Source organism: Linepithema humile, chromosome 4 (assembly GCF_040581485.1).
Source record: "Linepithema humile isolate Giens D197 chromosome 4, Lhum_UNIL_v1.0, whole genome shotgun sequence".
In the NCBI taxonomy this organism is placed as follows: domain Eukaryota; kingdom Metazoa; phylum Arthropoda; class Insecta; order Hymenoptera; family Formicidae; genus Linepithema; species Linepithema humile.
The window spans coordinates 25,674,058-25,701,231 of record NC_090131.1 but is presented as its reverse complement, the minus strand read 5'-3'; the positions used below and the strand labels follow the sequence as shown (position 1 = coordinate 25,701,231).

Here is a 27,174-nt window from a genome sequence, read left to right as displayed (position 1 = left end):
AGGACTATTTACTAAAAAAATATGTGTTAGTATACGTATAGATATTAGGAACAATAACTCTTAAAAAATTGCATTTAATCGTTTGCGCGCACAGAAGTACGTCACAATCGACGCTAACGCGAATTTAATGCCAATATCGTACAATAATCGTAATGCAATTGTGTCGTTACGCTCACTTCGTAATTCACTTGATAGGCCGAATGTAAATTCCACCGATGGTTTGGATTACTGCGTGGATACATCGAACTCGGTCGACCCGGTAGGTTTCGCGGTGAAAGGGCGACGTATGTACCCGCGCGCGCGAATAACGAATCATTCGGTGCAGTCGTACGGGCATTGAGATGCATTGAATTCTGTCACGTAAAGCCGGCTGTGTCCGCGGCCAGTTGCGCTTTTTTTCATCAGCGACCCATTTCTCGCGAAGAGCGGCACGATCGAATTAGTAACGCGGCGGCTCTCGCGAAGCGCCGCCGCGTCGCTAATTCGATCGCGCCGCTCTTCGCGGAATGCGCATAAGGCGCGCGAATCACGATTTTTGTACCTCCACCCTTCCCCGCCGCAGGAATCATCGGACATGTGAATGAATGCGGTTAGAAAACGAAAACGCGAGAAAGAGAAAGAAAAAGAAAGAGAGAGAGAGAGACAGAGGCTAAATCCGAAGACGCGCATCCTGCCGCACTTAATGGCACGCCTATCCTCTATTTCTACTGATCGCGCGTTATCCTTTTTTCTCTCGTCATTAGACATGATATTCTTCCTTGAAAACGTCGTTTTTGCAGCGCGCGATTATCGCATGGATTTCTTTGGGTTTGTAGACTTCGACCGTTGCTCGACTGAACGCAAGTAACGTATTTGCTACAGCATGGCGAATCTTTATTCAATCCGATATAATGACTGCGCTCCTGTTCATCTCCGCGTCAGGATCAGGACCGACATCCGTTCGACAGCAGTTCTTATACTCCATGAGCTTTTTTATGCACGTTGCAATATTCTCCGCCTTTCTACGGCTGATCATTGTGCTTTGCACGATTACATTGTCGAGTTGTGCTTTTCACGATTACATTATTGCGCAGTGGAACATTAAAAGGGATATTTGATTAACTTGTTAATCGCGTTTGCATTGTTACTTTGGTTATTCTGTACTAAAAAGTAAAATTATACGGAATAATATTAATTTTTGTGCGTAATCAAGAATTTAAAAACAACATGCATTGTAAAAATCTGATATATTAACAAGATTTTCAAATGTAATTTAAAATTCGAAAATAATTAAAGAAAGCAATATGAGGTAACTCGGTGCAATTTCCTTCTTTTGTCCTATTATATATGCAAAAGCTCACTATACTAGTATATAGAATCAGAAATATTCCAAAGAGACCTCAGTCGAAGACACAGCATATAGTCTGGATTACGTAAGCCTAAATCTATTAATTTGCTAATATCAACCTGACCGCTATTTCGTATTGCCTAATTGTACGTGTTCACGCGTGTACATATATGCAACTGTCCACGACACTTACGCTCGTATTTCGCGAATAGAATTACCCGATGACCCGTAATAGAAGATGTCAAATAATCGTCAGATTTTATCGCACGTTACTGTTCGTCGACGTCTGATATTTCACCGGCCCGGTATTTATCGATCGCCTTGACGCAAGCAAAATGGATCGATATTGTGGTACAATAATGCATCCGAAATATAGTAGATCAGCTAATTCATGGAAACAAAAACGGATGGGAAGCGAAAGAAAAAATAGAAATCAATAAGCTGCTACTATTCCATTTCGGTTAAAAATTCTTTAACTATTCAGACATGTGTGTGAGAGAGAAAAGTATGTCAATATTATACCATAATTAATATGAATATATTGACTTGACCGCGCAATTTTTACTAAGACTTTATAAGACACTTGAGATATGCTAATATTATACCGTGACTAACTTGAATGGATATTGACTTAAGATTTCCTATAATTTATTAAAACAAGCGTTACTTTGCGATCCGTGTTACCAGCTTTTGTGACAGAAAATTGTCAGTGTAACATTAGTCGTGCAACTTGTAGCATTTATTTTGAGAGCGACACAAATCAGGTCTTGAAACATAATAAATTCAAAGTAAAATGCAAAGTCCCGCATTATACCTCTTTTAAAAAATGTAAAATAAATCTATTGTGCAACTTACATGAGTCGCTTATTTTGAGGCCGATACAAACCAGATTTTTAAACATAGCGCAGTCAAGTAGAAATGCAAATAAGATTCGTATTGCGATTCGTATTTTCTTAACAAATATTTTAAAACTGAACTTGCAAAAGGCGAAATATAATAGAAATTTTATATTTTATTTCGTTAAACTTAAAATATAAAAACAAAAATCAATTCTGTTATTGCCAATAGTTTGGTTAAAAATGTTTCGCGTCATTAATTATCGCCAAAATATAAACATTCTATGAGAATAATAATTAACGCGACACACAGTATCGTTCCACGGTTTGACAATGCGGTTGCATTAACAATGAAAATAATTGCTTTATCATTCAAGCCATCGCGAAATGAAATTTCAATGCTCAATGTGAAATTAGCAAAAATCTTTTTTTAATGAAGATATATAATGCATTTCTCGTGGAAGATAGTTGTAAAATTCTATCTCAAACATTTTTTTAATCTTGAATGTTACACATGTTCTTATATACCTCTTTATGCATATTGTATGCAAATAGACTTTATGCAAATACAATCCATAAAAAACAAGAGCTTTGTTTTAAATGAACATATACCACAATTTAAAATAAATAGCTCGTACTTTTGTAGGCGCAATATTTTAAAATATTTTAAAACGTTCATAAAAATATTTGGCATTCTCGTATAAACTTTTATCAAAGTTTTCGAAAACGTGTTTATGCTGACAATTCTGACAATGCTGACAAGTGTTTATGCTGACGCTCTAGCCGCGTCCGTCATGACTACATGCACCCCGCGCGGAAGTCCCTTCACGATATTCAACAGCTGGAGTAAAAGAAAAGAAAGAACCGGGGCTCGCGGATCGCATTTGGGGCGGAACGCATATAGGAATTGTTACGTAGGACTAAATTTGACAGCCATTTTACTAACTCGCGCGATGCCTGGCATGCACTCTTCTTCCCGCCTTCGGTTCTCACGCACGTTCCTCGATGTCGTTCTCGCTGTTTCGAATGCCACTGCAGTTACACGTCGAGCCGTGCGACCCGTGCCGTGTCCACGTGTGCGAGAGCGCGATACTGCGCGATGCCAAGCGCACGCGCGTCGCGAAAAGCACGATTGCATGCGATGCTTCTCGTTTAGTTTATTCTAATTAGTTTCTCGTTTTATTCTCTTCGTGATATTTTGCTTTTCTTGTTGATTTCTTTCAAGTATCATGTTTAAAATATTTGTTAAATAACATACTTCTGTTACAATTTGTCACAAGATATTTCTATCTAATTTTCTAACTTCCTTATTCACTATATATCGCATGTCATTAAATAGAAAATACTATAAAGATGAAACAATTTTAAAACTATTGTTTTGCATATTTCAAACTGATAATCGCGATAATGAGTTACATAACTACTGCTTTTTTTAGAGAAATAATATTACTCATGCAAGCATTCGTAAAAAACGATATCATGCGGAACAGAAGCGGGTAATATCTTCCACGGACACAACAAAGAACCCGCGCTCTTGATGAGATTCCGCTCGCGCAAGTGACGATCATTAAAGGTCTCGATTACATTCCGGAGAAAGATAGATGCGAGAGTTACAACGAGAGTTCATTCCGATTGAGAAGCCTTTGCGCAATAGAAATTCTTCGGGCGGCGTCTCAAGTGCAGCGGGAAGTCTGCGCGGCGGTGGAGCAATAAAGAATAATTGTACACAGAGAGACGGAAAGGGAAGAAAGAGCGCGCTCTCGCGCGCGCGAAAAGAGAGAAGGATTTTGAAAGTATCCGCGTAAGCGGAGTTTTCAAGTTGCCACAATGGCGCAACCTGTTGCTCGTCGGGCTTAGAAACTAAAGGTTTGAGCTTAAACGGTAACAGACGTACCCCACGGTTTTTCTCTTTTCCACCGCGCCAGGCAGCCGTGCGCCGTTTTGTCGCGCACTGTTTGTGTAAAGTGCAAAAAATCTAGCACACAACGCGTTTTGTTCCAACGCGCGTAACTATTTTTTTGTCGCGTTACGTCGCGTTAGAGAACTTGCAACTCGCATTGCGAGTTAAGTGCTGCCGGCTCGTTACATTATAGAAAACGATATAATCCTACCGATACAACGTCGTGAAGCATTAACGGCAGTTACACGTTTTGTTTGTTCCGGCCGCGACCGGCGCGGGCTGCCGCAGCGCACATTTTTACGGTGCATCTCGGCATTCCATTGTTGGAATTAAATATTGACTAGCATCGCGGCCGAATTTATGTGACGAAGCGTAACAGAATTCGCCGCCGTCGCTGCCGCCACCACCATCGACCGTTCGCCCGCGGCAAATTGACCGTGTTAATTTTTCACATGCATTTTCGCGGCCGCGCCGCGTATTATTCCATGAAATTTCGCGGCGCGCAAATAATCCGAAAAGGGCGCTATTCCTCCCTCGACCCGACCCGGGGTTTTGTTGTCGCGAAACATTAATACGGAAAAGCTCCATTACCCGCGCCAGCAACGGACTCGATTATTATTATTTCAAAACGCGGCGATATCGATTGCACGCCGCGACATTCCGCGAATTAACGCGCGTAACGAGAGCGCGTCGCTCGCCTAATGCCGTTACTCTATCGACGCCAGAAGTTAACAACGTTTTAAAAGTCTGATATTATTTATCGCATTGTAGTATTTAGCGCCTGGCGTTACTCGTTAACGGCAATAATTATTTTTTGGAACTCTTCATGTGGATTTTTTTCTCTCGCCGCACAGCGAACGTAATAAAACTCTTATTTTTGACATTGTGACGACATTACTTTTGATAATAATATATTTGATACATCAAAAAGATCTTAGATTCGAAATGTTAAGTCCGTACACAGATCTACTTAGCGTCTTTGTCTTGATTATTCGCATAAATTACTCCATTGCAACAAAAAACGTGACGCAAGAAAAACCTAAACATGGAAATCTGAATTTGTCGAGTAAAAAAGATTGCGTAATCTTGCTGCGAGGGAAGGAAATTGACGTAAACAGCCTACGCTCTGACAGTGAAGCAGTCGTTAGAGACTAGCGAGAGCAGTTGAAAGAGACAAAAGTCTGCAAGAAGCAGAGACAACTTGAAAAGTATAATTCCACGGTCACGTCGGCGTACTATTTAAAACATTTAACGTAACGCTCTTAATAACGGCGGATTGCCGACGGAACAGCGCAGCGAATCAACTTTCTCGTCCCTCTTTCGCGATAATTCAACATTCCCCATAAACTTCATTTTCGATGATTTTTTTTTACCAGCATCGCGCCGCTTTCCGCGATAACTACGCCCGTATGTGCCCGCGTCATAGTAAACTTCATCGAGATCCATTACGTCCACGAGCTGGCGGCCATTTTTTTTCATTTCATGGAAACGTTTCATGGAGTCGGTTTTTTCATGCCGATTAATGGGCACCGGCTCTTTTCCGTCACTTTTCCGAAATCGACAAAACATATCGCTCATGAAATTCGTAAGAGCGCGGTCGGAAAAATTCGTTGGCTTTTTCGCGCCGCTGCTCACCCGAACGTTTAAATCAATCCGCGAGCTTTCTGCTCGCTTGACACCCAAGAGATTTACTTACCCTCGAGAATTCGGATTAACTAATGGATGGTTTGAATTAATTTAATTGCTCTTTTCGCGGTACACCTACTTTTTGTACACAGAGAACTATCGGTCATATTTTAACGTCATAAAAAATTACACCGGCGGAAAATGGAGAGACGTCTTTTTACGCGATATTTTTAGTATTTCGAGTCGTAAATTTTTTACTAACGCATAGCTATGTGAAAGGAAAACTAGACTCTTTTTTTCCACTCTCATCAATGCCTGAGGACTTTAGCATCGTCGTTGTACGCGGAATTCTAAATCGAGGTCACACCGAATTTTCTACTTTAACCTACTGAATACGGCAAATTTCAGCTTTCTAAAGCGGGGAGCCGCGGTGGGTGATCTTCGTCGCGAAACTACAAGTCTCCAAATTAATCTCAACGACTCTGGAAATTTCTAGACGATCTCATGCTGAGCACACGCGGTGCAAGATATCGTCTATTGGCGCGAGGCAGTTCTCAAACTAATTTGTTTTTCAAAATCTTAATAATTTATTCTTTGTTTAATTGGATAAAATTAAAAAATTCTTAACTCTTCCTTTAAAGTTTTACAATTTTAAGATATATCAGAAAGAATGAGATAATCACTTCATGTCTTGTTAAAAAAAATTATATTAATTATTTGGTGAATATTTCATTCCATTGTTCCGCGGATTTAATATAACATTTTGTTTTGTCATATGTAATAAATAGCAACTAATTATAATTTTATGTTCATCTTCTAAGGTATTAGTTTAAGTTTTAACTGCATTTTTAAATGCAACATAGTTATTTATAGAATTTTAACGCGGTCAGGGTAAGGTGTTCAACTGCGACGCAAGCTTTTGCTCGTCTAAAGATTTAAGGATGCTGCGCACGACGTGCAGCATTCTGCGTCGGCCAGTGGTTACGCACGACGAGAATTTTGCGTCGCTCATTATCATACGAATATGGTAGCACCAAGATGGCAAGGAATTGTATGAATAATCATCGTTTGCACGTGGCATAAATCAAAATTCGAAAATCTTGTCGAAACAATATATGATTTGTGTCTGTATTTTGCTCAACTTCGCTATTTTGCTGATACCTGACCTACGTCACTTACAAAATAAACGTCTCGCATAAGTACGCTGTTATTCGACAGATATAATAATTGCTAGCGTCGTTTTGCCGTGTCATCATCGCGCAACACGATGTCATTTTCGATCTTTTGTACCGTCGGCGATTTTCGCACGCAACGATCATTATTTGCATTTATCTTCGAGTGTAATTGCGCTTGTTCGCGATTGCATTTCGATTGCAATAAAAATGTGCGCAGATGAAAGCGCGTATTTACTATAATTTAATAGTAAAAAAATTAGGAAAAAAAGCTGCCCTCTCTTCTTTTTGGCGCACCGTATCAAAAGTGACTTTTAAAAATATATGCGCGAAATTTTCGAAAACTACCGGGAACCGAGTTTACCAATAGTTTGCATTTAAGCCGATTCACGATTGAAAACGACTGTCAATAAAACATGCCTTAACTTTATAGAACACGTTTTCGTTCCACGTATGGTTAAAAGTGTCATCGTGTCGAAAGAAAAAAAGAGAGCGAATTGGAGAGAAAAGTATTATCTCTTGCATATGTTAAAACAAAATTTATGCTAAAAATATCAAAATGTACATAAAAATACATAAATCAAACAATAAAAATGTTTAAATGTTTGATCTACTATTCAAACGAAAGATTTTGTTGCCTTTTTTTAAGACAAAAAGTCTTTAACTATAAAAAGTCATAAATAACACACATTTACACATATATTGCTTTTTCCTACAGGCATACTGTTAATAATATATTGGTGGCAAACTCTAAAAATATGCAGTCAGCCCATCAAATCATACAATTCACAACGGACTGTGTTATTATATCTTTTTATCTCTGCAAAAACTTAAGATTTAACAATTATCATGTTGAAATGGTTCATCTTCTAATGAATACGTCGGCATAAATTCCTTCAAGCACATCACGAAAGGATCACTACAATTATATCGAATAAGATACGTATATAGACAGGTGCAGATCAGAGTACATTTCTTATTAAAAAATATATAAACTATTACAAAGAAATACCTATCGCTTAAATACCTTAGGAAAGATATTAAAATTCTTAAGTAGCATATCCACTTTTCAAACATCACGTAAAGGATTACTTCAAATGGGAGTTTAAAGTCAAGAACAAAGAACAATAAAGACAAATTGTGATAAAATGACATTTGCGAATAGCACAACGCAAATTCTTTCACGTTACAGTTCGACATTACGTGACAATGATGCGGCGCCGAAATCGCTTGATTTCGGGAAGCCGAGCCGTCGAATCAAGCTCTCTCGCGCGCGCTCGAATCTCGCCTTGACATTTCGCGGTGAGGGAGAAAGAGAGGCGCGATCAATTTCAGGCCGCGACGACCGCGAGAATAGATGTAGCAACCAAACGGAATCAAAGTGATTCTAAAACGTCGAAGATAATCGCGCTTTTTCCCGATCGCGCGCTGAGATAATCGCGTTAGAATTGCGCGAGGCCGAGCTGATTACGTTTTAATACTGCCTCGATCGCTATCTGCGTGTTATAAAATATCGTTGGAGGTGCGGGCGACGCCTACCGCGATATTCTTGAAAATTCTCTAATCGCGTAGAATCGCGCATGATTTTCATGAGAACAAAGCCCTGAGACGACATTCTTTCCAGATTTTTACCCAACAATTTGCTTTCTATTTCCTTAATTCAGAATTAAAATTATTTTAAATTTTCGGCGCATATACTTATAAAATAGAAAAAAAATTTAATTAGATAATTAAATCTAATTACGAAACTCCTTAAAATTAATATCTGAATTAAGCTTCAAGCAATGTAAATGGTAAAATTTCACAATTAGCTACCAAAATATTCAAACAATTAAAGAAAAGGGGAAAATATTACATTAGATTTAATTTTATGACAGTATAATTTCGCAAAAGGAAGAAAATTAATTACGAATTCGCAGATTAGAGCAGCAGTGATAATTCTGGTGCAGCCTGTACAAAAAGAGAGAGAGGACGAGGCGGGAACCGCATTCGCGATAATTCCTCCGGCTGGAAGCACGCGCGACCGCGTACGAAAATGGCGATGTCCGCCGCGACTGTTTGCCGATATCGCACGGATTCGCGCGTGTTGTCGCAATCTAAGCCGATACGACCGATCTTTCGTCGCGCGCATAAATTAATTCCGCTAAATTATTACGTCAATAAACGTCCGTGCTTAACGCGCCGTTAAACGTCCGAGCGGCACTTCCGAGGTAACGATACGCGATTTATCGCCATGGCCGAGAAAATTCGCGAGGCCACGATTACACGCGCGGCTCTGAGTCATTTCGATGAATCCAACTTTCCGAGGAGAATGACAAAGAGATCGCGGTGACGAGATGCGCCTAAACTCACTCCGATCTCCGGACTTCGACGAACGGTCGATTATGCGTGACATCAGAAACGCAAATTGCGATTATTTGTATCTCAATGTCATAAATCGTGGCACATATTTTTTCTACTTTAATTTATTTATTATGTGAGAATAAAGTCGTTTTTGTTGTATTTATACCTTTCCTTTCTGCTTTTATGTCGCAACCTGTCACTATGTTGCTTAAGACTAATTACAGTGTTCAAGTAAGTTTATATTCTACCTATAAAATCTAATTAATCCATAATTTTATCTATAATAATCTATCTATTTTTCTCTTAAGATTATATTGTGGAACGGACAGAGTTAGAACTCATAGAATTATTTCTAATATTAGTTAAAAGAAAAAAAGAGAGGAAAGATCTTGCAACATCGCAACTGTGCAGCTTCGGATGAATGCTATTTCGCGTGTGTTCCGCGATTCTAATACATGTCGCAGTTTTTTCGAGTAAGCAGGAAACGGCGAAGCGGCCGATCGGGAATCGAGTGCGAGATCATCGCGAGGTTTTCGCGTGTAGCGTTCGATCGAGACAATAAAAAGGAGCGTCAGGCGAGGCCAGTTTACGCCAGTTTACACGCATTTCCATCGAATTAGCCTCGCACACAGCCTGTGCGTTCTTTTTGCGACATGCACGTTCTAATTACCCCGCGAACCAAGCGCTAAGCATCGCTCGACTGGGCATAGTGTAATTGGTTCGTAGAACGTAAACATCCAGGAATCTGTTTACACGATAGATCGCGCCTCTGTTATCGGAAGAAAATTGCATTCTGTGGAGTACTTGCCGCCGTTGCACGCCGGCTGCGCTCCCGCCCTTCCGGCAAGCCTGAATGGCCTGAGTCGCGCCGCAAGGCGCATGAAAATTGCACGCACCACCTCTGCACAACGTTCGAATTTGTAGTTGTTTGATATATTAATTAAGAGAACAGTGCATGTACATATAAATCTCAAGTCAACTCTATGACGCGAGTGAGACACATAAACTAATATAAGGAACACACATAACTAATAATAAGAAATATAACTCTCGACAGCACAATTATTATGCATAAAAATTAAAATTATCAAATGTCTAAGAAGAGCCACAAAGAATGATGAAGATCAAAAGTGGCGAACCAATATCAATCCCAAATTCAATAAGGATCAAAATTGTTTTAACCTTTAACAAAGAAAAAATCTGCACGCTTATAATACGTCTCTGCAATTTCGTGAATCATCCTATTGTTCACGTCTAGAATGTCAGAAATATCAAGGAAACTTTTTCAAACGCTTAAAATTTATTGGAAAAATTTCCGAATGAAGCAAAATCGCCAGAACCGAGAAAATCCGACGAGAGACGAAAGAATTTCGATTTGCGTTCGACTGTATGTGCATTCGAATCTCACCGTTTTCAGTTTTCGGACATCCATATCGCCCATACACGTCGCTAACATCGGAGACAACGAGGTTCCGGTCTCTCCGACTTGTCGGAGCGACAGGTTTCCGTGCGGAACACGTGATGACCGGCTTCGCTCGATAAAACTGACAGACGCGCGTCGCGCGTTGCATCTAACTATTCTTCGACACCCGTTTCAGCCGTGCAATTTTTATTCGATCAGCTATATCTATTTTGCTATACGTTTCTTTTTTTTCAAAGATATCAAACACTAGTTCATCACAGTATCAAATCATGCCGTAACTGATGTATTTTTAAATTGGAAAAATTCTATACAAATTATCACATTTTTAGCACGACTTGATTAATATAATAAAAATATTAGGTTAAAATATTAGCATTTTTGAACAGTACTTTTTAAAAAATTTAGAAACTTTGACGTTAACAATTGTGCGAAAAAATAACAAATATTAGTTAAATGACAGAACAGTAGAATGATAATAATTAAACAATAGATTATTCATATAATACTTGCTAATTTCATACTCGCTAATATTTCGATTCCGTCCAAAGTTTATAAATAATTTATTTTTTTGAATAGAACTTTCTTCAATTTCGTTACATTTTGAGTAATTATATGCTTGTCTAAAGCGGACGACAAATAAAATCAGAGATATTTGATATTTTCGTTTCTCAAAGGGTGAATTATTACAGATTTGCATCGATTTTAGGGGAAAACGTGTTTCGCCACCGGAGCAACGTGTTTTTCAACTCACCAGTACAAAAGAACCTTGGTAAACGTTATCCGACACAATGGCGCGATTGGAATCGATCTGGATCAAATTCGCTCGCGTGAAACAACTCGCGGATTAATAATTACAACGATGCTTTTCTATCGAAGCGAAATTATGATTCGATATTACGTGGACACTGCGTGCTAGCGGAAATTTTAGCCGTCACATGTATTTTACACGTAATCGTCGAGAATTTATAGCGCGTAAAAAAATATAGCAGCGAATATTTCAACAAAAAAAAAAACCACTCATGATAATTATGCGGCTCATTTCGGCGAAGTCATTTGTCGAATCACTTTTTCACATACATACAACGATTTATCGCGATAGCTATGAGAATGCATTTGTTATAATTAATACTTGACGAATGGAAAACATTAAGCAGTAGCGCGAGAAAAATTTTTCGTAATATATATCGCTAATATTGGAAAGTTCGTAAAACATAAAATTTATATCATCCATTAAAAACCATTAATAACTGTCAATTTTTTAATGAATATTTAATATATAGATTCAAATATTTTACAAATCGTACCATTATTTTTTTTACCAGTATTATTATCATTTGATAATATAAGAGTAATATAATGAATAAATGTAATAAACTTGGTTTTTTAATTCTTAACGCTCTACTCTCACACTTATTTTTAGTCATTTTTCTCCTCACATCAGATTCCAAGGTTCTTTTATTTCACTATAGCATAACAATTTCAGCAAATAACTGAAGAAAACAAAGTAAAAATTTCATAATTAAATGGATGACAGAAATTGCTTGTTGCACTGACAATAAATTGCGCAGATGACATTAGAAGCAAGAGAATTTGAAATATGCTTTTCAAGGATTTCGAATGAAACCATCTGTGGATCACTAAGAGCTTAAAGAATTCATTCAACAAAACGACTGTTTTCGATCAGTTCGAACCAGTTAATTTTTCCGAAATACATTCGCTGATATTGCCCTCGCGTCGACAGTAAGAAAAATCGAGCAGCACGAACAAACAGACACAGCGTGTGAAATACCTCGCCCGTGGCGATCATAATCAGGTCAATTCGCCGCCAGGGAGAGAAAGAGAGAGAAGAAGAAGCGGTCGAAAGGTAGAATGCCCGTAGAAGATGGCCGTAGACAAAACAGCGATAACAAAAATGACGTCTCGAAACAATTGCGCCGTCGACTCTGAATCTCTCGCTCTATCTGAGGACGATATGTCCGACGATTTGTCGTCCGCTCGTCTCAATGCACTCGTAATCGCTGGCGAAAACGCTCGCGCGCGTGAGCGTACGATCTTTTCGGCCATTTTGGTGTCTAAGAGCTAGTGCGCTTCGCGCGGGCCGTCGGTCGGCCCCTCTTACAACTTTTCTCTCCTCTCGTCGTCTCCTCTCCATCTTTCGCTTCCTCTCCTCGCGCACCTAGAGATACATACGATGACACGTGCACATTCTCCTTCGACGCACACGCGCGAACGCGACGGCAAACGGGCGCGAGCGCGAGTGCGCGGGCGCGCACTGGAGGACACTCCTTCTCACTCGCACACGATCTACATACATGCACAGAAACATGCACCTCTCTTTCGTTCTTCCTCGGCACTCCATTCTCACTTCGCTTCGTATATCTCTAATTGCCGCGCGCTCATAGGGAATCGTCGGATTTCGGAGCGCCGTTAATAGACGCACTTTTTACGCTCCCTCCCTTTCCCTCTTTTTCTCTCTCTCTCTCCTTTTCTTTTCTTACAATTTCACAATTCGCGAATAAAACGACAACTACTCACTTTCGCGGTGAAAAGAACTGTCGCGCTTCTTCAGAGCTTCTCGAGACGGCTCGCCGAAGCTCCGAGCAGCCGGTCTTCGCGATCGGCGTGCTTCCCCGACGACATCCTTCTTCCACCCCCTCGGGACAATCTTCGCTCCGAAGTCTTCTTATTCCGCGCTAATTTCCTCTTCTCAATATACACTCGCGAAAATGGAGCACGAGCGATCGCGAGATAACAAGAGCCACGTCGGGCGGCCTGACGACACGCGGACGCGCGGGCGCCGCGACGATCGACGGATGCACCGATGCACCCCCGTCCGCCCCCTCCCTTCGTCTCTCTCTCACTTTCTCTCTCTCTCTCTCTCTCTCGCTCTCTCTCTCTGGAAGGAGCCTGTTGCTCCGTTTCGCTGCGGTCTACGCGGTTCTCGTCGAGCACCGGTGTTCTCCGTTTCGCACCCCTCGCGATCACGATGCGGTAACGATGTCGCGGATACCACAACGATTAACAACGACGAGGATCTTTACTCTCGCACGTCGATTCCACCCGGTTGATCTCTCGTGTTCTTCCTCGTTCTGTTTAGTCTCGTGCCGATTTGCAGCGATGGCGAACTCGCAACTCGGAGGTTGTTTTTATTACGATCGACAATTCAAACCGAATCCGGCGCGCGTGCACAACAACAATAACAACAATATATAACAACGACGGCGGCGGCAGCGGCGACAACGATTCGCGTCTCGATCGGCGGGATGGGATCTTTCGTTTCCACTTTCGCGGCCTCTCTACCCTTCACGATCACCCTCGTTCCCGGTCTCTCTGTCTCTCACTCTATTGTCGACCAAGACGGACCAAGAACCTCCGTTTCTTCTTCCGATTTATTTTCTCCTTTCCTTCCTTCCGTCCTTATGCACCGCGTCTTTTTTTTTTTTTTTTTTTCGTTCACTCCCTGCACTCTGTCCACCCCTTGCGTCACTCTCCCCCTGCTCCCGGTACTCGCGCGTTAAACACGGGCGAGAGGGAGACGAGACGACGACACACGCACACGCACTCCACTTGCCCAGGCCTCGACGTTTGATCCGGCTCCGGATATGCGACGTTAAGTCGAGTTGCGTTGGGTCGCGCTGCGCTCCCGTAACTGCATCCGCGTCGGGCAGCACGGCTTGCGCGCTAGGAGCGCCGCCATCCGACCACCCCACCATCATCTTCGGTATCCTCCACCACCACCCAGCACTACCACCACCATTACCGACCACCACCACCACCACCACCAACCACCACCACCAGCACGACTACCACCACTATCATCACTGCCGCCGGCACCACTACTTACTATTACTACTACTACTACCATCAATACCCGTACTACTACTACTGCTATTACTACTATTGGCAACGCAAATAAGCACACTACCACTAACCACCATCGCACGTTACCAACACCACGACCTTCCTCTACGCTTGCCGTCACACCATCGCGACCGGTTACCATCACCATCATCCGCATGTCGCAGACGACGCCGACGACGACGGTGAAGCAGCACGACACGATACCGGCGCACACGAATGCCCCGATGCATCACCCGTTCTCCGGAGTGCACGTGTGTATGTATAGATGCGCGTCTTTAACGGCCACCGAAAGCCACGAAACGCCAAGCCGTTCCTGCACCTCGCGCCCGTCATCGACGTCGACGTCGTCGTCATCGATGTCATTGTCGTCGTCGCCGTTTGGTCCAATTGCACATTTTGCGTGCGCGCCCGCTCGCCGATTCTATCTCTTTCTCCCTTCTCTGTGCTGTCTCCGTCCCGTTCTCTCTTCCTCTGTACCTGCGTGCACGCCGAGTACAGAGCGCTGCAAAAGTTTCGACTTCCTTCGCGAACTCGATGTTTCGGAAAGACGGAGGGAAGATAAAGGCCACTCGACCGGCTCTTGTTTAGCATTTCTAGCGCGCTCCTCGTATAACGTATAAGACCCAAATAAAGATACTAAAATATTTCGATAAGATAAAAATTTTTTATCTTGAAGTACTCTGCTTTTAACTCTTATTAACAAGAAAAAAAGTTCAATAATTTTTTTTGGAAAAATGCTATTGATTGTGATTTGAACCGAAATTTCGTATTTTCCAAATGAAATAAAAATTGAGAAAAATTTGCAGATTCGTCATTTCGATCGTCAGTACTTTCAATCTCCTCGGCTCTTCAATTCCGCGCGATCGCGAACAGAACGGTCCCACTTTCTTGGCGCAAGCGTGATCATTTTCCCCCGTCATTCATACATCCGTCGGAGTCCGTGTGCCACGCTAACGCGTGTCGAGTAGGAAAATGGAACGCGCATACTGACGAGGTTAAATCGCCCATTACGATTAACATTGATATTCGAGATACGAGGCGACGCCTTAACTTCGAGCGCGGCGGCAACTTGGCTCGTATACATGGTATAAATCCGCGACGCCGGGGCCGACTCTCGAGTAACGCAAGCAGTTCGCTTTTGTGACGTATCATAGTTAATCGCGAGAGCGTTTCGCGCGTGTCTTCCCGGCGACACTGAGATTTGAGAGCGCCGTCACGAATTCAGTTCTTATGCTTTACCAAGCTAAATTGGATCTTTAATTATGCTTCGACACTTTACTTTACATCGATTCGATAAAAAGTGACATTTTATTTCTCCTATTTGCTTTGCCGATTTGCATAGATTACTTTCAAGTAGAACATACATGAGTGGCAATTTTCACTTTTTAACATATACCATTTTTACTTTTCAATATTCAATGCATACGTGTCATTGTATTTCAATAGCATTTGAAAATTAATGTTGCCGATTAATTGCAATTCAACCGATTGACCTCAACGAGAGACTCTGCAATTCTGTTGTAACAGAAATCAATGCCTTAAGAACTTTGGCATTTCCGGCAAACATCGCGTCGTGCGATAATAACGAATTTGCAATGTGGCACTTATCAAACGGTTTCGCGAGTTTTCCCGCGCACGATCGCGACGTTATTTGTCTTTGTTTCGCGCTTGCAATCTGATTTAAAGGCTACGTGTTGCGTTAGCCGAAGACACATCAACTTCTATCTTTAGAGCGAACGCTCGCTCATTTCGTAGAACTCGCGCGCGAAATACACACACAAATGTAATCGCACGCGCGCGCACACATTCGGCTCCCCGGAACCTGTTCCAGTCACATGGTCGCTTTGTCTTACGCTCGTAGATCGCTTTAATGCATTCTTACATGCGAGTCTCTATTGATTGTCCTCCGTCGCGAACGCTTGCCAACTCTTCTGACGCGTCTCTGCATTCGAGAACTCGTTTTGAATAGAAGACTCTTCTATGAGAGAGAAATTTCACCACTTTACCTTTCCCAAATTTTACCGTGGAGAACTATAGTTATAAATATGATTTTTTCAAAATTAACATTAAAAATTCTCACTTTCAATTAAAATTAGCAATATGATAATATTATTGTATATTATATTATTGTAATTTTTTTGTATATTAAAAAATACATATATGTTATACTGGGAAACGTAAAATGGATATTTTTGCTTTCTACTACATAAGAGACAAAAAAAAATTGCTCTAAAAGGTAAGAAATATATTTTTTTCTATGTAACAATTAATATAAGAATAAAGATTAAATTAGTTTCAACAAAACTAAAACTTTTGGATTGCAAAAATATATCTACATTCTAAAAATTTTTCAGTTAAATTTAGTTAGACTATTTTGTCTTTAATACTAAAATTTTTCAAGTTGTGGCAGGTCACGTTATCGTATCAAATTCTTGCTGACGAAAACTCATTTCCAAGTTTGCACTCGCAACTTTTAGACTTTTGCTAATTCTACGAAACATCTTGCACCTGTTCCACTTCATATTCATCACAAAGAAAAAAATACAATTTCAAATTTTCAAAATCAAAAATTTAATTTTATTATTAATCCAACTTCTGAATGGAATATTCTGGTAAAAAAATAATTTTGATGATAAAATTAAAATAATTGTTGCATTGTAGTATAAAATCGGTATATAAAACTGGCATTTTAATCTTTATGCAAACAACAATCATATATACATGTTAATTTTTAAAAATTTATTTATTTAAAATTTAAAAAATTTTTTTCTGATAAAAGTTTTTGACTAATGCAACTTTAAATACAAGAAACATGTGCAAATTGTTTTTCTTTAAATTAAAACTGCCTCTGAAGTAATTAAGTAAGACTCTTAATTAGCATATTACGAAAAACATCGCGACGCGGCTCTTGCGGAGCTTCGCGAATTCGACCCTCGCGAAATGTCGCGACCGGAGTTGCGTAACAAACGCCGACGTTATTCACGCGCATGGCATGCGCGTGGCCTCGTCATCGCACGCGGATTCACTTTTTGAGGATCATCGCGTAACGCGCGATGCAACGACGGCGGTATCGCGAAAGACGTCTGCGCACGGCCAATCGCGGCGTAAAGGCGGAAAGAAACTCGCCCCGCATACAACGGCGTCGCTCCAATCAAAATTATCTTGATCGGTAACACGTACTGTCTACGAATTATGCCGTCTAGTCACGGACGCAGCAACACCGGCTGGCACCGCAATTTGTATGTCGCCTACGATGTTTTCCGCATCGTGACTTCTAGTATTCGAGATCTATCAAGTGGCTTCATGAAAAATGCAAATTCGCACAATCCGCGAATATTCGCGACGAAAATTGGAGAATCGAAAGAGCCATTACACGTATTAATAATGTTGAATTGCATTTCACCGAGATTGCTCTTTAAATATGGTCTAACAGCGTTGTTACGTTGGAATATCGAATCTTCCAAATTATGGTTTTGTAATTGGACAGAATTATGCAAGAAGAATTCAATTACAAAAGCAATATGAAACGAAAGCCGCTTTCGTCCGCACTTAGATGAAATAACATTTCGGAATTGTTAATCAGAATCCTGAAAAAGGATTAATCAGAATTCTGTCACGTTTAACATGGCGTTAATGTGGAATATTACGATCGATGATCTACTAAAACAGAGTCGTAATCGAAGAACAAGCTTTTAAAACTGCTTGCTTCATGCATAATTTTACTCTCTGGCCAACTACATTTAATTGAGAAGTATAAATATCTGTTTCTCCTCTATTTCCTCTCTATATATCTCAGAGATAGAGCGCAGAGCGATTAGTTATTCAAATATTAACTTGATAAACATTAATGCTAATAATATCTTATTGTTCTTAGAATTTAACTGTAGAAGATTAATGTATAAGTATCTAAATTGTAATAAAGATTTTAAAATATATATCTAATAACATGTCTGCATTCACCGGCTGCATTTAAACTTTTTCTTCCATTATTATTTAATTGATAAGTAAATTTTATATATTATTGATATAAGAAATTGATATTAAATGCCTGTTATTTACATTGAGAAAATTTTTAGAAAATCAACACACACACACACACATACACGCGCGCGCACACACACACAAACTTTTTTAAAAACGTTAATAAGACGCTAAGTAATAGTATAACTCTTATAAATCACGACAGATATATTTTAAAGTAAAGCTTTATATAAAGTTAAAAGTGGATAAAGCACGTTCGAAATGACCGTCTCGTATATTTATTATCGCTATACTTCGCGTTTGTTTCAAGAAAAATTTTCTCATAACGCATTGCATAAATCCTTCTCTCTCCAATTTATTTACTGGAATATTTGTACACGAGTTCCGCCGCTCCGGACTCGCGCCTTAAGTACGGCGCATCGCGGCCGTGACACTTTGACTAGGAGACAATCTAATATGCAGCTCGTCGCTGCGTTGCAAAATTTAAACGTTGCCCGACGCGTCACAGTTGGACGGCCGTTTCGTCGCAACGAAAAATCACAAGGCACGAGAAACGAATCGCATCAACGATTCAAGTGGAATTCGATGTTTCGAATTTAATTTATAGAGAACGGCGCCATCGACCCGTTACGGAGAGGGTAAGACGACGGCTCGGAGTCGCGCGGTCAGACTCACTCGCCTCACATGCATTGTGCGCTGAAGAGACGTCCGAAGCACGTTCGACAGTCATACTTTCTGGCTAAATCGCAGTCACGACAACAACATTATTGTCACGTGAGAGTCATGAACTCAGATGGCAAAACGGTACGGTCAGTTATACAATGTATGATTCTATAATATTTCCTCGAACACCCGATAATGTTACGATTTAAAAATAGGAAATTGCATATATGACTTATGTAAAATATAGAATTCTTCGCTGTTAAGATAGAGAAAAAAATAACTTTGTATTTTAATACTTATTTGTATAAATATAAATTGCAAACAAAAATACAATTATATCCTAAACAATTATATGTATATGTACATACATTAAGCACTGGCAAATAAAAAATAACGGGCGATATCAATGTGTGTAATTACGCAACATAATAGATAAATTTATTCACTCACCAGTCGTTGTATCCTAGCTAAGTATTCTGCCAGCTGTATCTGCAAAAATCAACATATATTTTAATTATCATAAATTATTATATCTTTCAATTATTTTAATTTCGATTAAAATATAATTATATGCAATAAATTGTGTGAATAATTCCTTAAAAATTTTAATAATTATTTAACAATTGTTTTAATAAATATTTTAATGAATATTTTCAAACATATATATATATATATATATATAGTATATGTATATATATATAATTAATATTTAATAATGTTTTAATAAATATTTTCATGCATATATACATAATAAATATTTAATAAATACATAATTATGATTGTTATGTGTGTTATTACAAAATTATGTATATATTTAAATGATAAACAAATAACTCTGCTTACCAGTTAGAGCATTTGCAGTTAGCTTCATCCACCACAGATTCCGTCTTAGACTGCTTCGCACTAACTCCCTCGAAGAACCGATGAATATCGAAATACACAATTTATATAATTTTGATTACCGTCACTCTATTAGCGTTTTCGATTATACAGGATTTGAACGACCCAGGGTTGGTTAATGACGTCATTGCAACCTCTCCACCAATGAAAGACTTGCATTTATAGTAAAATAGTGATTGATCAACCCTGGGTCGTTCAAATCCTGTATAATCGAAAACGCTATATGAATTATCGTACATCAAAATCCGCACACTCCACTTTCGAAAATCATTCACGTCGCCGATTTCCGACGATATACAAAACAAAAGACGAGATAAAATGTACTTTATGACGCAACAAATGTACTTTATGTCTCTACGCATATAAATATAACACAAATCACTTTATACATTTGGCGGTTTTTCCGTTACTATTACACTCGGAACGAGCAAAGCGAACGATTCTCATTGCAACACGCAGGAATTGTCAGAACGCGTACAACACAATTATGTTTTGCCCGATTCACTTCCGAGAAGCTAAATTTTGTCAACATGCTATTGTCACACTAATGTCTAATAAAAAGTAAATCGCGCTTCGATCATCTTAAGCGAACGCAGAGAATTATTTTTACATGCCTAAGATGGCTGCGTCTCAATATTCACTGTTAGTGCAATGAACACAGCCGATGATATCAAAATCCGTACTTATTGAAATTATAATCCCTAACCTCGCTGTCCAGCGGATGGGCGAAACACTGTTAATTGCGAACAACCGCGGAAAATAATACGTTCTGGTAATCGTCCGTTACTTTAATCAGACCTAGCAACAAAGATTCGTGCTGATCATGTACTTTAAACAACTAAAATACCTGATTAATCGTCAAGCATTTCGTTCATGTTACACACTCCGAACCGACGCATCACGAAAGAGATTGACGACAAGATGGCCAACACCGATATCGATGTATTTTAAGATTGGCGACATTGTCAATTGATGTCGCGCCCGTCACTGCTCCGACGACAGCGATAGTCACTACTACAACTTCAACGAAATGTATAGCGCAAACGTATCGCTGTCAATTGAGTATTTTATTCGTATTAAAAATGCATAATCAATGTTAACTTTTTGTGAACGTCGAATATTGATTAAATAGACAATTGTTGTGTTCACGATTAAAAGCGTTTCGTCAATCGTGCAAGACGTAGACGGGTTGTACTGAAATAGGTTAGAATCTCAGTGAGTATATAAATTTTAATGCTGAGAAAATTACTTTTTACATTCGCTTGAAAGATTCGAAGCGCGATATATACAATCGACCAGTATGCTTATTCGGTAATTTTTAACGATAATATCGCTATCGTCGTATGCTGCACGTATGTTGCACGGTTATCGCATGATACCTACACAACGACACGTAACGACGGCAATATTGTCGTTAGAAAGTTACAAAATACAGATACAGGAATTTCTCATATAAAATTGCCGCCAGAGCTTAGTCGAAAATAAATTCGTACACAATTTCGTGTGTGATTACATATTCTTAATTAAAATACCTGATTAATCATTGAGCGCTTCGTTCACACTGCACATTTTGTGCTGATGTAGTCGTAAAAGAGATTGGTAAGAAAATAGCAACGCGTCGATATATCGATATCGATTATTAATTATTAAGATATTGGCGACATTGTCAAGCAATGCTGCCGCCCTGCGATCGCCATGTCAATTTTTATCGTCTTTATCATCGCGTCGGTTTGGTTTAAACAGTACAAACGTTTCTCCATTAATTGCACATATTATTCGTACTGAAAGTGCATAATGAGTTTTTTGTCGGAAGTGCCGATTAAAGTGACAGGCGATGACCGAGAATGTTCGCGATTAATAGCATTTTTTGTGCCATCAGACGACCGTCGTGCATCGTCTGGCCGACGGAGCGTGGATTTAGGTTATAATTTTAACGAGTATACAAATTTTGATGCTGTAAATGTTTGCTCAATCGAAGCGTGATGTATCTTTTATTAGATATAGCGTGTGTTGAAAACTCAGTTCGTCGAAATGAATCGGGCAAAACATAGCTTGTTGTGTACGTGTCCATACCTGCCGTCAAAACAATCATCGTTTGTCTCGCTCGTTCTAGTATGTGTACAGTGTCACGAGGACTATCGAATGTGTAAAATGAAAACAATTGGTCACTTTTATGCGTGGACATGTTGCGGTACAAAGTATCTCGGGTTATCTCGCGTTTGCGTTCCGTGTACCATGGCGACGTAAATCTGTGATTTTCGAAAGTGAAGTGCACGGATTGACTTTCGTTTGGTAGTGCATGTAACAACATAAATGCGGGTTTCCGGTCATTCATCATTCTTCGATGGAGCTGGTGCGAAGCAGCCTAAGGCAGAATCTGCAACGGGTAGAACAAATTACAATATTCTAGCTGGTGAATATAATTATTCATTCATTATCTAAATATATATATAATTGTGATAACCTACACATACACAATCACATTCATGTATTTATTAAAGGTATTTATTATAAGATCTTTGAAAATATCAATTAAATTATTCATAATGTTCATTAAAATTTTTGAAAAGTTATTAATATAATTTATTACATATAATTATGTTTTGATTCAAATGAAAATAATGAAATATTATATAATAACATATATACACTAATAATATATAAAATATATGATTTATAATAACTCAAATATATTAATTTTTCCAGGTGACTGCATACTTGGCTAGAGTACAACGACCGGTGAGTAGATTTATTTATTGTACTTGCGCAATTATATAAAAACTTATATCAATCGCTGATATAATTATATATCAACAGCTGGCTTTTTATTCACTTCTAATTACTAACTAATAATAAACGCTAAAGATTACGCCTCCACAGTCACATTCTCGTTCACAATTTGCTTTTTTAAAAATAATAAAATACAGAATTACTTTTTCCATATTTTAACAGAAGAGAGTATCAAATTTTATTCAAGTCAATTATACAATTTATTAATTTTGAATTATACAATTACAAAAGTTTGAAAACATAAGTCATAATATTCATATTATGATGATAAGTAGAAAAGAAAATTTTATGGAGATAAATTTTAAAAATAATAAAAGAGTGAAGTTGGAAACTAAAATTTTGAAGACTTAAATTTTAAAAATATGATGTTCAATATAATTTTTGTGTAAAAAAATTTTATATTTAATCTTCTTAACAAATCCAATATTTTTATAAAAAGAAAAAAGCAAATTGTCAAAGTACGATTTCGAATGTGCAATTGTTGGTGCAACGAAAAAATCGTGGTTATTGAATCGCCTATATAACAATTGATATAATCGACTTGTTTTTATGGCATGCGTTTCATTGAACGATTCTCTTTTTTTGTTGGGTATTGTGTATAAAATTTGAAGGGTTTTTAAATACAGTGCGCTTCGCGAAAAGAGCTCCTTCTGTACAGTGGTTGAAAAAGTATTAATGCATTGTATTTCTATGATATCATATGCTATTTACTCAATTAAAATTATATAGATAATACTATGAACATTTTTATCATGAAGCAATATATCTAATCGTTACAAAATGATGTTTATAGGCATAAATTATATTTCTTTTGTTTTCTACAAAAAAAAGCGTTTTTAACGCTTTATTGTTCTTTTCACATCACCCAACTGTGGCGTTTTTATATAATTACTGTCGCAAGCGTCGACAATCGTCCGCTCCTAAAGTGTGCATTTTAGGCTGCGGTCCACTTGCCGCTACAAATACAAAACATTCTTTTTCTCCTTCCTTTCAATGAAGAAATAAGGAGAAGAACGTTTCGAAGCATTTGTAGCGTAAGTGGACCGCACAGCCTTACACGTCGAGATAAACCATGCAGCGTCCTATTATTAATCGTTTATCTTATCGGTGTGCACGCACGGACTATCTGTATCGCATACGGCTTCAAACTTTACGCAAGAGTCGCCTGCTTCCCGCACACAAACGAAAGGGATAGTTGAGAAAAAGACAGGGGGGGCGGTGACAAAGTTGAGGCAGGACCTTGAAGCAGATTGGCGGTTTAGAAAATTCGTTAGATAATCCATGCACACGGCATACTGCTAGTCTCAAGATAACAGCCGAAAGTTGAAGATTAGATAGGGGATCTCTAGGCGTCTCTTTCGTCGTTATATAACAGTCAATCCAAATTGACGATCGCCATTTCGTATTATTTCAAAGGCAAATATTTTTCATTGAATAAATATGTTGAGGAAATTTTCAGATATCAAAAAATCGTGGAAATTATTATTAGATATATTAAAAATATATAATTGTCATAAAAATCATAAAAATAGTTCCATCAATAAAAAAATAATTTAATCCAATAATTTGTCCGAAAAATTTTTTCAAACTTTTTAAAAAGTTTTTTTAAAACATCTATATAAAAGATCTATGCAAAAGATTAACGCATCTTTTTGTAATCACCAATTAAATAATTATTTTCAAACCCACAAGAAATTGTTATTTGCCTTCGAGGCAAAGATGCGAATTCAACATGTCGATTTTGTGCATTATGGAGATTCGTCGATATCCCTGTAAAAAGCACGATATTTCCGCAGGTTAATAGAGCACGTGCAGCGCGAAAGAGAGATTCGTCCGTAGAGAAACATAACGATGTGCAAGTTTCGCGCGTGTAAGTCCGCCTATCACTCATGGTCATCTATGACGAATCGAGAGAACTCTGAAATAATATTCTACTTTTTTTCGCGCTGCGCATACGCGACCGAGGTTTGCGCGGCGTGCAACGCTTCGGGGAATTTTCAGATAATCGCGCCGCGTTTTTCGCCGGCAATCTCGCAGTTGATTCCGCATGTAGATAAAGAGCGATAAAAAAAAGTGGATTAATCAAATGGTCACATTAGTCGTTGTCTAGATTTCTGGTTTTATGTATCTCATCATACTATTTTTAAACTCGTGCTTCGTTTCTCCCTTTGAATCAGCGAAGGCGTGGAGCCACACTGGTTTTCCCAAGAATATCGAGTACTTTTTTAATCGTATCATTAAAAACTAAACTGTTTATCAGTTATCTGAATATCGACACTAATAATTGCAAAGTTATTCAGTGTTCAAGTAGAAATGAAAACACTTCTTGCTGCCAACGTTTCCCCCCTTTTGATTCGATAAATCAAATAAAATTAACATAAAAGCAATCTCGATTTTAACTGCATATTTTAGTTGAACGATTATTTAATGCGCGTTTATTTAATGTGCATTTAATATCATTAAATGCATCTAATAACGAAATACAAAAAATAGCGCAAACTAGCATCGCATTCATAAATACAAGTGCAAAAAGCGAGACAAGAGGGTTAGGAGGAGTAGAGAGGAGGGCTGACGTCGATCGGCCGCGCACACCGACATCGTTGCATTATGCCGTAAATCCGATTCCATGTATACTTGACATTAAATTTTCCGCCGGCCTTCTAAGCAGCGCTTAGTCGCGTTATGTGCAGTCAGTCAGCCCGCTCTAAAGCCTTTCTCTTTGCGAGCCAATGCCTAAGCCACGTACCGAAAAATATCCGCCTACCGTCGCGTCCCGCCAATTCACTGCTGATCACCGTGCCGACGTAGAGAGAATCACTGCCAGCGTAGTTACGTTGCGCCGACGGGCGTCGAAGAAAAGGAATCACGATAAACGTGCCTGCGTGCTTTCTGCCTCGTCTTTCGCGCGTCCCACGTGCATAATGCAACGAGAATACGATTGAATGAAAAAATACAAATCTGGACTTCTAAGTTTTCAATTTCGAACATGAATAGATGTTGCTTCATTTTTTTTTCTTTTAGATTAATTTACGCTAGAGCGTCATATAAGTTGATATTAATACATGCACGTTGCATTACTTCCTCGACACGAGAATATTATATAATACATGTATCAGTAATTAGACACATCATCATTTTGTTATCGGCATCGATGCTTACATTGAAACTTTGACTTATCTCGTCTCGATTTCTTGCGTCTTATATTTTTACTTTTTTTTACGACTTGGGTAATTCTGAGCGATTATTTCAAAACTATATAATATAGTTATTGCATATAGCGTACGATTTGTAATATTGTCTGTCACGGGTCGTTTACGTTTCATTTATTTCTATCGCAAGTTAATTCATCAAGAATTGATAGAACAATTTCAAACTTTTCTGAAGAATAGCTAACTAGTCGGAAGTGAATAATTATCGTTGTTGCATTAATGCTATGTATTAATGGAGCGTGTACATGAAACGATAATAAGTTACTTACTCGAGACTAAAATAGCCTGAAAGAAAAACCGCGTCTTCTCCGCGGCAGAGCAAGAGTTCACGCTTCTTTTCAGCAACGAGCTGCAGTTTTCTTTGTTTCATGTACGCAAAATTCTTCAATGCAACGTGCAGTCTACGCTCTGTGGCCCGGCCCGGCGCGACGGGCGTCGTGCGTGTAACCGCGTGAGCGTGTGTACGCTGATGCCGTACACGCGCTGGTTTGCGTGCGTCGATGCCACATGACGTCTAAATTCAGTCGGCCATTTTGGAGCATGATTCATTTGTTTAGAATGGGTCGGATAGGAGTAGGAGGCGGAGCCACGCATACGAAATCTTCGTGAGCGTTTTAGCCTCGAGCGGCGCGTCCGATCGTGCCGAGAGAACGGCCTACTCCTTTGTCGCTTTTCGGCACTGATTCTCCCGACGACCAATTCGGCATTTCTTCGGACAACTGCGGCGCGTCGCAACAATGTGCTCTCTTTTTCTTTGTTGCGCCATTATTTCTGCCTCAGAACGGAATTGGGTTTTCTTTGTCCGGCTGAATTGAAAGAATGGTCGCAATTCCGCACAATTTGCTCGATAGAAGCCTTAAATTTCTGAACATTACTTTTCATATTTTTTTACTTATATCAAATTAATTTGTTGTAACGTCGCACATTTGTATTTGCAATAGAGATTTACTCGCTTTCTTTAAATGATGAGGATTATTTAGATAAATCTATATATTTTTTTAGAAAATACCTACGCGCGTGACGTTCTCTTTCTTTTTAGTATACACAAATGTCATAAACGCGGGAGAATAAAACAAAATCATCGGCGACTGCGGCCTCGTCCACTTGAATTCCGAATTCGGGCACCTCGTCCTTCTTTCTCCT

The 27,174-nt window shown here is 39.0% G+C and overlaps 1 protein-coding gene and 1 long non-coding RNA gene across 8 annotated transcripts in view; one reads left to right on the top strand and one right to left on the bottom strand.

Annotated features, from left to right (window-relative positions):
• LOC105672552 (mushroom body large-type Kenyon cell-specific protein 1-like) overlaps positions 1 to 27,174 on the bottom strand; it is a 169,165-nt gene that overhangs the window by 67,032 nt on the left and 74,959 nt on the right. For 3 of the 7 annotated variants that reach the window (XM_012367570.2, XM_067353921.1, XM_012367574.2), the window contains exon 1: positions 13,163 to 15,346. The gene's annotated coding sequence lies outside the window, so the exon portion shown is untranslated. Of the gene's footprint in view, positions 1 to 13,162; positions 15,348 to 19,582; positions 19,622 to 19,975; positions 20,236 to 27,174 lie in introns of those variants that run through there. The other 4 variants (XM_067353919.1, XM_012367572.2, XM_012367571.2 and 1 more) reach the window with 3 other exon arrangements.
• The window catches only part of LOC105672554 (uncharacterized), an 80,495-nt gene continuing 74,875 nt past the window's right edge, over positions 21,555 to 27,174 (top strand). Inside the window, exons 1-2 of the long non-coding RNA XR_001100841.2 lie at positions 21,555 to 22,445; positions 22,739 to 22,771. This is a non-coding gene — a long non-coding RNA (uncharacterized lncRNA). The remainder of the gene's footprint in view (positions 22,446 to 22,738; positions 22,772 to 27,174) is intronic.